This window comes from Dasypus novemcinctus, chromosome 18 (genome assembly GCF_030445035.2).
Source record: "Dasypus novemcinctus isolate mDasNov1 chromosome 18, mDasNov1.1.hap2, whole genome shotgun sequence".
In the NCBI taxonomy this organism is placed as follows: Eukaryota; Metazoa; Chordata; class Mammalia; order Cingulata; family Dasypodidae; genus Dasypus; species Dasypus novemcinctus.
The window spans coordinates 76968619-76985339 of NC_080690.1; positions in this window are offsets into that span (position 1 = coordinate 76968619).

A 16721-nucleotide genomic window follows, 5' to 3' on the forward strand; every position below is an offset into this window, starting at 1 on the left:
ATTGATTTCGAAAAATTCTACATCCTATCTTTTTCTTTTATTTTTTCCTAACTATTAAACTTCTCTTCACAAGAGCTACAGATCACAGTAATTCATATATACAATATACAATACTCCCAAATATCCAATATAAAACATTTTCCCTTCCACAGCAATAATCTTTTAACATAGTCATACCATATTTACTGAAAATGATGTACAGATATTGAGACAATAGCTTTCAAACAAGGTAACATTTGTGTTTACATTGTGGTTTATACTTTAGGCTATAAAATTTTCTAAATTTTTAGTTATCCTTTGTTTTACATTATGGTTTACATTATTAGTCTGTTGGCCCCTATATGTTTTTGCTGTAATATTACATGTTTTATATCCATCCTTGTGTACTCTTGTGAAACACTTCTATTGCCCTCACACTTACATTGGTTCCATCTATTCAATATCCATTTCCTCCTCCCCTTGGGGCCCACAGTGACAGTCAATCTTGATTTCTTGAGGAGCCATGTTCAGAGGTACTTGCAACAGTGTTGAGGGCTTGACTTGCTCCACTGCCTTAATGTCCTGGGAGCCACCATTTCTCTTGAGAGATACAGTTCCCTCTATTTGAGGGAGAAAACAGGACAGGCAGAGTTGGAGGAGAGTGTAAGAGCAACAAAAAAGACAAAAAGAGAAGAAAAAACAAACAAAATATGACAAACACAAGTCCAATCAAAATATGGATAACATAAATAATTCCTTGAAAGTAATAACATTGAATGTCAATGGATTAAACTCACCTATCAAAAGATTCAGACTGGGACATTGGATAAGGAAATATGACCCATCTATATGCTGTCTACAAGAGACACATCTTAGACTCAGAGACTCATGGAGGCTGAAAGTGAATGGTTGGAAAACAATCTTACAAGCCAACAATAAGCAAAAAAATGCAGGAGTAGCTATATTTATATCAGACAAAATAGACTTTAAATGCAAAACAATTGTGAGAGATAAAGAAGGATACTACATTTTAGTGAAAGGGACAATCTGTCAAGAAGATCGAACGATCATAAATATTTATGCTCCTAACAAGGGTGCCTCTAAATATGTGAGGCAAACACTGGAAAAACTAAGTGAAAGGATAGATGCATCCACAATTATAGTGGGAGATTTTAATACCACTATCAACTCTGGACAGAACATCTCAAAAGAGAATCACTAAAGAAACAAAATATTTGAACAGCTTATTAGAGGAGCTGGATCTAATAGACATATACAGATCATTACACCCAAATACAGCAGGATATACATTTTTCTCAAGTGCACATGGATCATTCTCCAAGATAGACCATATGCTAGGTCACAAAGAAAGGCTTAATGAATTCAGAAAGATCGAAATCATACAAAATAATATCTCTGACCACAGTGGAGTGAAGCTGGAAATCTACAAGGGCCAGAGGCCCAGATTTCACACCAAGATATGGAAATTAAACAGCACACTCTTAGAAAAACAGTGGGTGAAAGAGGAAATCTCAAAAGAAATCGATAACTACCTTGAAACAAATGATAATGATAACACAACATACCAAAATTAATGGGATGCAGCAAAAGCAGTCCTGAGAGGGAAATTTATAGCTATAAATTCATACATCATAAAAGAAGAAAGAGCAAAAATTGAAGAACTAACTGCACATTTGGAGGAATTAGTAAAAAAACAGCAAAGTAACCCCACAGGAAGAAGAAAGAAAGAAAGAACAAAGATAAGAGCAGAACTAAATGAAATAGAAAATAAGAAAGCACTTGAAAAGATAAACAAAGCCAAGAGCTGGTTCTTTGAGAAGATCAATAAAATTGACAAACCCTTAGTGAGACTAACAAAGAAAAAAAGGGAGAAGATGCAAATACACAAAATAAGAAATGAGAAAGGAGATATCACCACTGACCCCATAGATATAAAGGCTATCATAAGAGGATACTTTGAAAAACTATATTTCACCAAAAATGACAATTCAGAGGAAATGGACAAATTCCTAGAAACACATAAGCAGCCTATATGGATGAAAGAAGAAATTGATGATCTCAACAAACCAATCACAAGTAAAGAGATAGACTCAGTCATTGTAAACCTCCCAACTAAGAAGAGCCCAGGGCCAGAAGGCTTCACAGGTGAATTCTACAAAACATTCTGGAAAGAATTAACACCAATCTTGCTGAAACTCTTCCAAAAAATCAAAACAGAAGGAACATTGTCTAACTCCTTCTATGGTGCCAACTTTACCCTAGTACGAAGGCCAAACAAAGACACCACAAGAAAGGAAAATTACAGACCAATTTCTCTAATGAACCTAGGTGCAAAAATACTTTACAAAATATTTGCTAATCGTATTCAACAACACATTAAATGAATTATACACCATGACCAAGTGGGATTCATTCCAGTTATGCAAGGATGGTTCAACATAAGAAAATCAATCAATGTAATAAACCATATAAACAGATTGAAGGAAAAAAATCACATGATTATATCCATAGATGCAGAAAAAGCATGTGACAAAATACAGCATCCTTTCTTGATAAAAACACTCCAAAAGATCATAATACAAGGCAATTTTTTGAACATGATGAGGAGTATATATGAAAAACCCACAGCCAACATCATTTACAATGGATAAATCCTAAAATCCTTCCCTCTAAATTCAGGAACAAGATAAGGATGCCCACTCTCTCCCCTTTTATTTAACATTGTCTTAGAAGTACTTGCTCAAGCACTGAGGCAAGAACCAGATAAAAAAGGCATTCAAATTGGAAAGGAAGAAGTCAAAATTTCATTATTTGCAGATAATGTGATCCTATACATAGAAAACTCTGAGAGGTCTACAACAAAGCTTCTAGAACTCATAAATGAGTTTAGTAAAGTCACAGGTTATAAGATCAATGCCCAAAATTCGGTAGCATTTCTGTACAGCAATAGTGAGCAAGCTCAGGAGGAAATCAAGAAACAAATACCATTTACGGTAGTAAATAAAATTCAAATATTTAGGAATAAATTTAACTAAAGAGGTAAAAAATTTACACACCAAGGACTACACAAGACTGTTCAAGGAAATCAAAGAAGACCTAAATAAATGGAAGAATATTTCCTGATCATGGTTAGGAAGACTAAATATTATTAAGATGTCTATCCTACCAAAACTGATCTACACATTCAATGCAATCCCAATAAAAATCAACACAGCCTTCTTTAAGGAACTAGAAAAACTAACTATGAAATTTATTTGGAAAGGAAAGAGGCCCCGAATAGCCAAAGACATATTGAAAAGGAAAAATGAAATTGGAGGAATCACACTACCTGGCTTCAAAACATACTACAAAGCTACAGTAGTGAAAACACCATGGTATTGGCATAAGGGGAGACACACAGACCAATGGAATCGAATAGAAAGTTCTGGTATAGAACCTCATATATATATAGCCATATAATAGTTGATAAAGCCATCGAACCCTCTCACCTTGGAGAGAATGGCCTATTCAACAAATGGTGCCTGGAGAACTGGATAGCCATATGTAGAAGAATGAAAGAGGATTACCATCTCACACCTTATACAAAGATCAACTCAAGATGGATCAAAGACCTAAATATAAGAGCCAAGACCATAAAGACTTTGGAAAGCAGTGTAGGGAAATATCTACAAGACCTTATAATAGGAAATGGCTTCATGAGCGTCACACCAAAGCACGAGCAGGAAAAGAACAAATAGATAAATGGGACTTCCTCAAAATTAAATCCTTCTGCACCTCAAAGGAGTTTGTCAAGAAAGTAAAAAGGGAGCCTACACAATGGGAGAAAATATTTAGCAACCATATATTCAATAAGAGACTTATAACTTGCATATATAAAGAACTCCTATATCTTGAAAATAAAAAGATAAACAACCCATTTAAAAAATGGGAAGAAGATTTAAACAGACTCTTCTCTAAAGAAGAAATACAAATGGCTAAAAAGTACATGAAAAAAATGCTCCAAATCTTTAGCTACCAGTGAAATGCAAATCAAAACTACAATGAGATACCATCTTACACCCATAAGATTGGCAGCTATGAAAAAAACAGAAGAATACAAATGCTCTAGAGGATGTGAAGAAATGGGAACTCTCATCAACTGCTGGTGGTGGGAACGCAGAAGGATCCAACCATTCTGGAGGACAGTTTGGCGGTTTCTGAAAAAACTAACCATAGATTTGCCATGTGACCCAGCAATTCCACTGCTGGCTATATAACCTGCAGAACTGAAAACAAGGACACAAACTGATATATGCACAGCAATGTTCATCGCAGCATTGTTCACTATCGCCAAAAGTTGGAATCAACCCAAATGCCAATCAACAGATGGTGGATCAATAAAATGTGGTATATACATACAATGGAATACTACTCGGCTTTATGCCTTCGGGTGGGGCTTTGTGGGTTTCAGGGGGGCTGGGGATGGGAAGAGGGGTATATTGTCCAAAAATTGGGGGGAGGGAGGACCAACATACGAACATGGGAGAGTGTCAGGTGTTCGTTGAGAACAAAATGTTTAGAAAATCGTATCAAAGTATAAGTAGGAGGGTTACCTGTTTAGGATGCTCAGGGGGTATGGTCTGATGCGGGACGGACTCCGGGGGAATAGCTGAAGGCTCATTTTGCCAAGGTGGGTTGTACCATTGGGAAGAGACCCAAGAAGTGAGAGTTGGGGAGGACTAATGCCGTCAAATAGAGAGAACTGTATCTCTCGTGAGAAAGGATGGCTCCCAGGGCATTAGGGCAGTTGAGAAAGTCAGGTCCTGAATACTGCTGCAAGTATCTCTGGACATGGCTTCTTGGGAAATGGAGATTGGCTGGCATTGTGGGACCCAAGGGGAGGGGAAAATGGATGTGGAATGGATGGAACCAAAGTAAATATGGGGGCAAGAGAGGAGTTCTGTGAGAGTACACGAGGATGAACATAAAACATGTAATATTACACCAAAAACATATAGGGGACGACAGACTAATAATGTAAACCATAAGGCAAAACATAGGATAACTAAAAAATTTAGAAAACTGTACAACCTAAAGTATGGACCACATAGTAAGCACAGATGTCACCTTGTTTGAAAGCTATTGTCTCGGAATCTGTACATCAGTTTCAGGAAATATGATATGAATAAGCTAAAAGATTATCACTGTGGAAGGGAAAAGGTTTTATGGTGGATCTGGGGAAGTACTGTATATTGTATATATGAATTTCGGTGATCTAAGACTCTTGTGAAGCTGACATTATGTTGGGATTCACTTTACAGGAAGTTTTGGATCACAGAGTGGTTCAACAATGGCAGCGGAGGAATACTGATAGGATGTTATTGACAGGATATATATGGTTGACAGGGAGTTATACAGGCCATATACCCAGGGCATATAGTAATGTCTAGATATACTCATAGTGGAAACAATTAAAAATAACAGCTGGGGGGGTACTGGGCCCCTGTCCGGGGGGTCACTGTTGTGGACCCTGGGGGAGCAGCGGCAGTCCCCCAGGTGCAACGGCAAGAACTAGGAAGGAAGGAGGGCCCAACAGTGGGCTCCTGATACTAATGGCTATGCTTTTGAGCCTATACACCTGCAATAAGAACTAGGCCTAGAGTAGCACTGTGCCTGGGAGTTTCCTCCTGATAGCCTTCATGTTACTCAAATGTGGCCACTCTCACAGCCAAACTCAGCATGTAGATGCAGTGCATTCCCCCCAGCATGGGACATGACACCCGGGGATGAGCCTCCCTGGCACCAAGGGATCACTACCACATACCAGCTGAAGATGCAACTAGAAAATGACCTTGAATTAAAGGTTCAATACAGATCAGCAGAATATCCCTGTCTACATATAATAACATGACTTCAAAATGCTGTTTGACCTAATGTAAGGGGGAAATGGAAAGGAGAAATGAGATTATAAGGCTATGAGTCTCTAAAAAAGAGTCTGGAGGTTGTCAGAAGGAATGCCCTTATGCACAACTGAGCAGAGTCTAAGAGACAGATAAAGTAGATACAACCCCAGGTATTGGTTCTTTTGAGGGATAAAGAGACCCACGGGTTCTATGGTCATGGCAGATGGGGTTCACTGCCATGGCAGATGGCCCTTCTTTGGAGCTGGTGTTTCTGCATGATGGAATTGGACTCAGAGGGGATCTCTTCTCACAAGACTTGCATGCTACTTTATTGGAATTGTAGTTGGTGCTGGGGGTTAAGATATATTTAGGGGATTTGAATCTCTGGACTGATAATATGATACCCAGGCCCAGAGCCTCAACAGACTTCAGCTCCTACACTTTGATTTATTGGACTTACCTCACTCAGCTAACATCGAGTTGAAGAAGGTCAACCACCACACCATGGAGCCTAGAGTGTCTACAACTGAAAGCAGGAGGAGTGCATCCAGTATCCATGTGGAATCTAAGCCCCCACTTGACATAGATGTGCAATGGACACAACCAATCCAATGTCCACAGAGAAAATGTGGAATGGGTGTGGGAACGGTAGCCATGGTGGCTGCTGGGTTTGGGGAATGGGAGGAAGAGATGAGATGTGGAGGCATTTTCGGGACATGGAGTTGTCCTGGGTGGTGCTTCACGGACAATTATGGGACATTGTAGATCCCCCCAGGGCCCACTGGATGGAACATGGGAGAGTGTGGGCTATGATGTGGGCCATTGACTATGGGGTGCAGTGATGTTCAGAGATGTACTTACCGGGTGCAATGGATGTGTCACGATGATGGGAGAGAGTGTTGCTGTGGGGGGGTGGGGGGTGGGGGCGGTGGGGTTGATTGGGACCTCATATTTTTTGAATGTAATTTTTAAAAATAAATAGATAATTTTAATTAAAAAAATAAAATTAAATTAAATTAACATTTACATCAAGAAAGAAAATGAAAATGGATATATGACCATTCATTAATTTCAAAATATTTTTTCCAATTCCTTTATGATGAATTTCTGATGAATTTGTAAGTCCTATATTGATACAAACAGGACATTTTATCTGCGAATAATGTGTATTGTGTCTATTGAAATTTTAGTGTATTTTATCATACTATACTTTGATTACTCGGTTAATATAATATTTTAGAAGACATGGAAAATCTCACGATATTCACAGAATTTCTCCTCATGGATATCTCAACCTTCGGAGAGCTCCAAGTCATGCAAGGTCTAATATTCTTAACATTGTATCTAGGGGCCCTGAGTGGTAAGGTTTTAACTCTTAGTGCTGTTGTAATCAACCCACATCTACACTCACCAATGTATTTCTTTATTGGCAATTTGTCCCTTATAGATCTTTGCTGCACTTCAGTTGCTCTTCCCAACATGATTGTGAATTCTCTGACAGGCAATAAATCAATTTCTCTCCTAAAAAAAAAAAAAAAAAGAACAAATACACTACAAACACACGTGATAACATGGATTAATCTTGAGAACCTTATGTTGAGTGAAGCAACCCAGGCATTGAAGGACAAATACTACATGACCTCAATGATATGAAATAAGTAAACCAAGCTGCCTCAGAGAGCTAGTGACTGGAAGATAGGCTTACAGGAAATCGGAGGGTAGAGGAAGGATGTAAGCTGACATCTACATGGGTGAAATCTATGATAAACTGGAGGTAAGTATATGTACAAGGAAGGGATAAAATGGGTTTTAGGGTTACCTTTGGGTGGAGCTTTGTGGGCGTGAGGGGGGCTAGGGATGGGTGGATGGGTAATATTGCCCAAGAAATTGGGGGGAGGGTGGGGCAACATACGAACATAGGAGATTGTCAGGTGTTGGTTGAGAGTATAATGCTGAGAAAACCTTTTCAAAATATAATTAGTGAAATTACCTGTTTAAGATACTTAAAGGGGATAATCTGATGTAGGACAGACTCCTAGGGAATATGTGAATGCTCATTTTGCCAGAGTGGTTTGATTATTTTTAAAGTGTTTTTCTTATTTTCTATTTCATATTTTTTTTTCTCAGATCTTTGTTATTTCTTTCTTTCTTCTTGGTTGGATTTAGTTTTTTTTTTTTTTTTACTAATTTCTCCAAGTGTGCAGTCAGTTCTTCAACTTTAGCTCTTTCTTCTTTTTTGATGTATGTATTTATGGCTATAAATTATCCTCTCAGTTCTGGTTTTACTTCATCCCATAATTTGGATATGTTGTGTTATCATTTTCATTAGTTTCCAGGTAGTTATTAATTTCTTTTAAGGTTTCCTACTGTTTTTCTAATAGTGTGTTTTTTAATTTCCATATCTTGCTGCCAAATGTGGGTATCTGGGCCTTGGAGTTTTCCAGCTTCATTCCACTGTGGTCAGAGAAAATATTTTGAATGATTTCAATCTTTCTGAATTCATTAAGGCTTTTTCTGTGGTGTAGCATGTGGTCTATCTTGGAAAATGATCCATGTGCATTTGAGAAGAAGGAATATTCTGCTGTATTTAGATGTAATGTCCTGTATATGTCTATTCAGTCAAGATCCTCTGGTATATTGTTCAAAGTCTTCGTTACTTTATTGATTGTCTTTTGAGATGTTCTATCCAAAGTTGATAGTGGTGTATTAAAGCCCCCCACTCTAATGGTAGAGGCACCTATCCTTTCACTTAGTTTTTCCAGTGTTTGCTTCATGTATTTGGAGGCACCCTTGTCATGAGTATAAATGTTTAAGATGGTTCTTTTTCTTGAAAGATTATTACTTTCACTAATATGTAGTGTCCATCTTTGTCTCTCACAATTGTTTTGCCTTTAAAGTCTATTTTGTTTGATATTAATATAGTTTCTGCTGCACTTTTTTCATTATGGTTTGCTTGTATTATTTTTTTCCAGCCACTCACTTTCAACATCTTTGAATCCCTGGGTCTAAGATGTGTTTTCCTGTAGACAGCATATAGATGGCTCATATTTCCGTATCCAATCTTCCAGTCTGAATCTCTAGATAGGTGAGTTTAATCCATTGACATTCAATATTATTACTTTCAAGGAATTACTTATATTAGACATATTTTCTTTAGATTTGTGTTTGTCATGTTCTGTTTGATTGTCTTTTTCTGTTTTTGTCTTTTTATTTGCTCTTACATTCTCCTCCAACTCTGCCTCTCCTGTTTTTTTTTCTTCCTGCAGAACCCCCTTTAGTATTTCTTGAAGGGGAGGATTCTTGTTGGACTCTCTCTTAGTTCCTGTTTGTCTGTGAAAATTTTGAACTCTCCATTTTTGAATACTACCTTTGCTGGATAGAGTATTCTTGGTTGGAAATATTTTTCTTTTAGTATCTTGACTATGTCATACCACTGCCTTCTTGCCTCCATGTTTTCAGATGAGAAATCAGCACTTAATCCTATGGAGACTCCTTTTTATGTGATGGTTCTCTTTTCTATTTCTGCTTTTAATATTCTTTCTTTGTCTTGAGCATTGGATAATTTGACAAGTGTATGTCTTGTGGTAGGCCTGTTAGGATTTATGCTGTTTGGGGTGTGTTGTGCTTCCTGGACATGTACACCCATCTCCCTCAGTAGATTTGGGAAGTTTTCAGCCATTATTTCCTCCAACACCCCATCTGTCCTCTTTCCCTTCTCTTCTCCTTCTGGGCTTCCTCTAATGAGTATGTTTTTGCATTTTGAGTTGTCATTCAGATTCCTCAGTCCCTGATGGATTTTTTCTATCTTTTTCTCAATCAGTTCTACTATCTGTTTGATTTCAGGTGTACTATCTGCCACATCACTAATTCTTTCCTCTCCCTCTTCGAGTCTGTTGTTATTTGCTGGAAGTGTATATTTGATTTCTTCAATTGTGTTTTTCACCACCATTATATCTGTTATCTTTTTGTGTTTGATTGCAATTTCTTCTATATTCTCTCTTAGTGTTTTCTTCATATTCTTATTCTCTTCCTTCACCTCATCAAATTGTTCCCTAATATATGTTTTGAGAGCTTTAATTACATGTTCAACATTCTGTTCCTCTTCCTGGTTTTTAGTTTGTTCATTGGATTTGACCTGTTTTCCTGATTATTGGTTTGGTTTATAGTTTTTGTTGCTGTCTGGTCATCATTTCATCTTGAGGGGCTTAATCGATTGCTTAGTTTCTTTGTCTAGTCTTAGGTTTTAATTAGTTGCTGTTTTTGTGTGCATATTAAGACTTCTCTTTGTCACTTTGTTGATGGCTAAGTTCAACAGAAGGAAATATTATGGCCATAGAAAGCAAAGGGAGTAAGAAAAGAAAGTGTATAATTGTAGTATTGATAGTAAATATTAACAGAGGAATCATGTGAGATCTAGGAGAATGGGTAGTTGACTCACGTAAGCTCTATAGGATTATAACCATAAGAAAAGTAAAGTATGTATAATGAGACAGTAAACTGAATATGGGAGGAATATAGTGTTAATTAAAAGCCAATGTGTTCAGGAGAGAGGGAAACAGAAAGAAAAGGACAATAATATAAAGAGGGACTATAAGATAAAAAATGGAACAAAGGTATTAGAAATAAAAAGTCAGACAAATTGGGTCCCGAACAAAGAGAGGTGTAATGTAAGAGAAAGAATAAATAGTGGATGATAGAAAGATGTAGAGGAAAGGGAATAGTTTTGGTGGCCAAAATCAATATACACAGAAAAAAGGAAATGCAGGATTAGGAAATACAGCAAATGTGAAGCACTCCCTCTAGCACCTATATAAAAAAAAAAGAAGAGAAAAAAAGAAAGAAAAAAAAGGAACAAGGTGGGAAGCAAGCAATAAAAAGAAAAAGAGGATAAGAAAGAAAGAAAAAAGGGCCTTGGAGGGAAAAAGAGGAATGTGAAAACAAGAAGACAAACCAACAAAATATCAGACAAAGTTTCAACCAAGGAATCCTTTTTGCAGTTAAATAAAATGCTTAGGAATCTGATGTTTCCCCTTTCTCCCTTCCTCACTTCCTTCTCTCCCAGGGCAGCAGGAAAGTTGCCTAAGAGGTTCCATAGGAGATTCAGGTGGGTCGTTTTTGATCCAGCTCAGCACAGAAAACAGTGATTCTTAATTTCCATAGAGAGAGCACATACACCTCACCAGGTACCCCAAGTGTGCTATTGAAAGCTTGGAAAGCACCTCCTACAGTCCCTTGCCCATAGGTGTGCTAAGGAGGGCTAGTTGATTTTTTGACTTCACTTTCTCCCAAACCAAGTTTCCTATCCCAGGGTGTTTAGGTAAATTGGGTTTTCTTAGCAGGTTTGTCACACCTTTCTTCCCAGGCTCTCACCGAGCCAGCTGGTATGCTCCTCAAAGTACAAAAAAAAGGAGTGGGGGAACCAGAGCCCGCACTTGTTTGGCCCCTCTGCACCTCCCACCAAATCCCTCCCACTCATATAGTCAGTCCAAAACTGGAGGGCTAGGAAAAACCTCGACCTCTTGGAGTGCTGGTTTCAGGAAAGGGAAGTCCAGGATATTGCAGACTCAGGGTATTTAGGTCTGTGGAACATGGCCTACGGGGGCTTTGGGGACTTGGGCCTGGGGACCACGCATCTGGGTATCATGGGGCTTGAGAATGCTGATGCACACCTGACATTTTTCAGGAAACTCTGTGACTACCAGCCTTAGGGGGAAGGGTCCACCTCCCCACAGCTTCTGACCTCTGTGCTTGTAACCCACAATTCTTCCTTTAGCAAGCACTACTTCTGTCACAGTCTCTCCAAATCAATGTCCATTCACCTCCTGCCTTGCAAGCCCTCAAGACAGCCTGCTCCAGCAAGATTCCAACCCTATTCAGCCTCTTCTTTGCAGGGGAGACTGTGAGGTTCACTCACTTACACACAATCTTGCCCCTCCTCTTATATACTGTTAAACCCATCAAATTATGTAATTTCATAGTCAACCATTAATGTTCAAAGTTGAGTATGTATTGCTACCACTCTCTTATCCCTCCTAACCTCTCTCATACTAATCTTATTAATCCTTCTCCTCAAACTCCTGAGAACAATGAACTCAAAATCCACCACAATTGTCATGGCTTATTCCTATCCTTACTCCACTTATAACTTTCATTCTTATATCAGAAGGTCCATACATTTCCCACACAATAACTCTGTTTTTGCAAACCACAGTCCAAAGTGCCACCCACAATCTAGTCAGATAATCATTTCCTGCTGTGGCAAAAACAGTGGCACCATCTGAGCCAGAGGCCACAATATCTCAACTCCAAAAGTGGGGCAGCACCAGAAGCCAATGCTGACCCTAATAGCGGGAGTATCCAGAAGAATCTCAATGCCCCCTATAGCTCGCCTTCCCCCACTAAACTTTTAAAAAAATTTCTCTAACCACAGTTGGAAGTTTTAGAATGTAACCTTTCATGGTAGTTGCTGAGAGCAGGCAGAGGGAAGAAGAGATGATTTGGGGGCATTTTTGGGACTTGGAGTTGTCCTAAATCATACTGCAGGGACAGATGCTGGACATTATATATTCTGCCATAACCCACTGAAGGTACCGGGGGAGAGTGTAAACTACAATATAAACTATTATCCATATGGTGCAGCACTGCATCAAAATGTGTTCACCAAATATAATGAATGTGCCACAATGATGAAAAAGGTTGTTGATGTGGGAGGTGTTGTGGGCAGGGGGGTTCGGGTGTGGAGTATATGAGAACTTCTTTTATTTTTTAATGTAACTTTTATGATCTATGTATCTTTTAAAAAAAGACAAATAATTAAAAATAATTTTTAAAAAAGAATGTAACCTCTTGCCCACTGATTTCATCCCTGCCCAAAAGGATGTGTCCCTGGGTCTGTATGAGCTCAGACATGAGTGTCCTGTTCCGAGCCCTACTTATCAGCATCCCCACAATGCTACTAAACATTCATTCCACAAGTGGCCAGGCAGTTCCCTGAGAAAGCTGACTTGGTGCTTTCCCACCACATTTCTTTGTGCCGTATCTTCGTGCCTCTCTTCAACCCTGCGTAACACCGCTAGTTCAAAAAATATTGCCCAACTCAGTTAGCTGGGCTGAAGTCTCTCTTCAGAACATTTCACGCTGGCAATCTAATAAACTTCTCTGCCTACACCTTGGTCTGTCTCTGAGCCTCAGTGAACCAGAATCTTGCAACAATTCAGTTTTTGCTCAGCATTTTCCTGCTTTGTCCATTGGTAATTCTTTCACATTGAAACCTGGGATCCTTTGATATACCCCATTTTTTTTGTTTTTTGAGCAATTCCGTAATTTCTGGTGCTACAAGATGTTCCAGGCTCATCTCATATTTTTCCTGTTCTAGACTAGAATTATGCATTTCTCCAAGAAGACTTTGTTTAGACAATGGTATTAGAAATGAAGTCTTGGGTTGTGAACATATACACGGCTATTGGCTGTCACTGATCTTAAGCCCTCTAAGTAGACTAGGAAATGAATATTTTCAAACATTTATATAATTCCTAATGGATCTATGCATCCGTGGGTACATATGCATTCATCTGATGTCTTTGACGCTAATACAGCAAAAGAAGTTTCATTTTACCCTTCCCTCCCTTTCTTATTTGCACTTACCTATATTTAAAAAGTAAGATGAATTTGTATGCTTTCAAGGAGAATTAGGTGGTACATTGAGAAAGGATTAATTTTATGCCTTTGTCCTTTTAAATTCCACTTTAATTTAAAGTGGGATAAAAAGCCCCAGAAAGCATTGTGAATTTCCTTATCTAGTAACATTCCAGAAGTAATTGATAAGCCCATGTCATATTTTTGCATTGTCCCTATCCCAATCTGAGTTTTACTGCTCGGGAGTTAATAAAAGCTATTCCCTTGTTTTTCTCCTTTTCATTAATCCAAGATTTCTCTCTGCAATGGTCATTAAGTCAATAGCAATAATACGTAAGAGGGGATCCAGAACGTTCACATGGGACTTCTAGTCCAATAGTGGCACTATTCTCCACTTTGGTAACCATTTAAAGCTACAACTTCTTCTCCTGATAGAATTTGTTTTTTCTTAATATATCAGTGGGTCTCAAAGTTTTTTTATGCCACCTAAAGAGTTCTGTAAAACTCTGTGTCTTCATTTTAGAAAACATCTACAATTCTTATCTCGGGAGTGATCATAGCTCAGTTGATGCACATCTGCTTGCCATGTAAGCAGTCCTACGTTCAAACTGCAGTACCTGCTAAAAAAATGAATGAATAGAAATAGAGAAATAGGTAAAACTATAAAAAAATTCTGATCTAGGAAGTAAAGAGTTATTAAATAAACCATTTTAGCATATCAAATATTTGTACTTAATCATAATAATAAGGAACTTACAGCACCCAGAAAAGAACTACATGCAGTGCTCATAGCATCATAGCATAGTCTCCAAAGCTGGAAACTACTCAAGTGTCTAACTTCTGATGACCCATATTAGGATAGACAGGATACTTCAGTCAAACAGAACTGACAGGAGATATATGGATAAGAGTGTGTATAAATATTAAGAGATTTTATAGGGATGGGCTCACACCACCATGGGGATTGGCAAGCCCGAATTCTGCAGGGCAGGCTGCAAGTTGGAAACTCAATGAAGGTGATGTCGACTTCCCCAGGAGATGCTGACCGGCTGAAGAATGAGAAATTCTTCTTTCTCACAGCTGAAAGCCTCAATTTTCTCTTTAAGATTTTCAACTGATTGGATGAGAAGCCTGCATCCATTGCTGAAAGCAATATCTTTGTTGACTGTAGATGTAATCAGCAGTAGATGCCATCAACTGACTAATCATTTAAATTCATTTAAATGCTTACAACAAGTCTGGCACTTGTTTGACCAAACAAGTGGATACCATAATCTAGCCAAGCTGATCATGAACTTAGCCATCACAGATGTGTAAAGTAATGGGTGCTTCCTTACAAAGAATTCCTACACAACAATAAAAATAAACAAACTAATAACATATACAACAATGTGCGTAAATATCAAAGTTTTCATGCTGAGTGAAAGAAATAAGTTTCAAAGTGCTCTATATATACTGTATGATTCTATCTACATGGCACTCTGAAAAAGGAAGAATTGAAAAGAGAGGAATTCTATCAGAGGCCCTAGGGTATGAGTGAGGTGAGGGTAATGATTTCAAAAGAACAGGAATCTTTGGAGTAATATAAAAGCTCTCTCCCAAATTATGCTGGTGGTTACATGACACTTGTCAAAACCCATAGAACTTAACACCTAAGAAGTGTGACTATTACAAGATGAAATTTATATCTCAGGAATCTATATTTCAATAAAACCTGTTACATAATTGAATTAAATTGCATGGAACTAGGCCATTTACTGTAATGCAGAATAAGTCGAACAACCTTATTCTGTATCAGATTTTTTTTGCCGATCCTGATAGTCTATAAGACACCATTGTTTGAGACATAATTATTATAAGTGCTTTTCTGTTAGCCAAGGTCCAGTGAGGATAAGAAACCACTCCACTGTTTCACTCTGGGGCAATGTTGAGGCATGACAGAGATGAGCCCTGCTGGTAGCTGCCCTGCACTCCCACCCCTCCCAGGGATGAGGGACAGCAATGGAGAGGTTGAGCTTCCTTAGCCCAGCAGCCAGGTCTATCAGCCAGGGGTGGCACATGCCCTGACCCCAGCTCTCCCTTCAGTCCCTGTCAGTGCTTCTTTGGTGCATGCATCACCAAGGGCCAGTCAGCTGGGAAGGCTGTGAAATATCTCCCCTGATCTCCATAGCAGAGCAGGTGACAGGTGGTCTACAAGGTGACAGCTCACAAGCAATTGATGGGCAGAGCTTTAAGAGAAAAAAATGCCCCCAAAATTCTCCAAGTTGGAATGTTGGAAAAGATCTGAGACCAAATCACTGAGTTCACGCTTATGTGTGGTCCACGATAGTCCCATAGGAAAGAGTCACACATTCTCTGTCTGGGAGAACCTGGGGCTGCAGTTTTTCCTACTCTTTAACCTTCAGGGGACCCTTCTGGTGTCCCCTGTCCTGTAGAGTTCTTAGAATGGTATGTTCCCCAAATGCCTGTCTCCTGAGTGTCTTCTCTTTCTGACTAGAGGTAGAAGAGGAATCTGATCCTTTTTGAGAATAGGGATGAGCCGGCACAACACCTCAACCTCTTTTAGAAACACCCTACACCCTCCTCTGATCTCAGTCCTGGCCTTTGTAAGCACTCAGTGTGGTCAATGTATCACAGTCCTGCTGATACCCATGACCATTTCCTCAGGAAGTCAGTGCAGGTCTCACAGCCTCAGCAGAAGCTGGTGGTAAAATGCCATTTATAAGAATTACCTCTGATTTTGATTGAAATATATGGAAAACACTCTCTAATAAATGAAAAGTAACCTGAATCATGACCAAAGCAAAAGTGCACCTTTTAACTTTGTAAAATTCAATGCCTGGTGGGGGAACTGGAAAGCCTTCTGCACACTAGTCTGCTCACCTCATTTGGAGCTCCAAGGTCTGCCCAGCATCTCCCCAGCTCCCCCTTGGTGTCTGTGTGTGCTCCCCTTCTGTGGTCCAGTCTCCAACCACTTCCTCTGCAGATGGTAGCCAAGTTGCCGGGCTCTCTCTCTGGGGCATACTTGCTCCTTTCTCAGAGATGTTTTCTGAGATTCCCCCACATCTTCCCCAGGGGCTGTGATGAGAAGGGAGGGGTGTGAGCTTCAGAGAAGCTTATTCCACCCCCCACCCCACCACCAGGAGAGGGGTCTCTGGCCCCAGGATGCAGGTGGGTGGGATGAGTGCATGGGAGTGTGAGCAG